The sequence below is a fragment of the Penaeus monodon genome, chromosome 15 (genome assembly GCF_015228065.2).
Source record: "Penaeus monodon isolate SGIC_2016 chromosome 15, NSTDA_Pmon_1, whole genome shotgun sequence".
NCBI lineage: Eukaryota > Metazoa > Arthropoda > Malacostraca > Decapoda > Penaeidae > Penaeus > Penaeus monodon.
The window spans coordinates 1,308,452-1,309,346 of NC_051400.1; the positions used below are offsets into that span (position 1 = coordinate 1,308,452).

Sequence of the window (895 nt, forward strand, 5' to 3'; positions counted from 1 at the left end):
TACAGGGGGGGGGGATTGCCTGCCTGTCTAGGGAATAAATAGAAAGTAGGATAGGTTCGGGTTGCATTTTTTGGATCTGCATGATTCCCAAGGTTTCGGGATTCCGTCTCTGCGTCGCTCTCGGTAACGAATACCTTTATTGTCTTGGTACTTCCGCCGCAAATCAGAAGCAACAGAGCTATTTGACGTGCCAGAGAGCCCGAAACGAAGTACTTCCCGCAGTTTCCTTTACGCTTGTTGCTCGGGTAAAAGGTGAACAATCCTCTGGTTGATATGACCTTAGACTGGTTCCTTATCTGATGAAAAAAAAAATTGTCAGCACTGCAAGTTTTCCCGTCTGCAGAAATGTGCGCTGCTTGGCGTGTAAATCTCTGGGCGTTGAGGAGCGAATCTTGGCTGGTCTTTGCTTGGTCTAAACCTCTGTAATCATTTCATTAGTTTTTCCACGTTCTCCATGGTCATAGTCAGGGTAATGAGAGTGACGTACGATGGGAGACCCAAAAGCATAGAGTATGATTTATTGAAACACTCGCAGTGACTCGAGTGATCGCTCAGGCCTACACATCTTCACTGCTCCAGCAAAGGCCAACAAATCTTCACCATGTATAGTATGGTAAGGTAGAGGTTGTAGATGTTGCTTTGAACTGCCAGCAGATAACGTGCAAATCTGCATAGTAATTGATTGTTAGCATTTGCTATAGGCTACAGCTACTGCTTCAATCAAAAATGTTAATGTCAAGTTAACTATAATTATGTAAGTGCATGATAGGTGATAAAAAGGTGAATTACATTAGCAGAAAATAATGAAATAATCATTTAATTTGGGAACCATTTCATATGAATCAGCCTTATTTCCTGTATCATTATTAATGTATCTATATATGTTTGTTGTCCT

General features: G+C 41.6%; 1 protein-coding gene across 2 annotated transcripts in view; it reads left to right on the forward strand.

The window, feature by feature from the left end:
• Window positions 1-895, forward strand: part of LOC119581617 (mediator of RNA polymerase II transcription subunit 4-like) — a 6,872-nt gene that overhangs the window by 1,092 nt on the left and 4,885 nt on the right. The gene's annotated exons all lie outside the window — the stretch shown is intronic.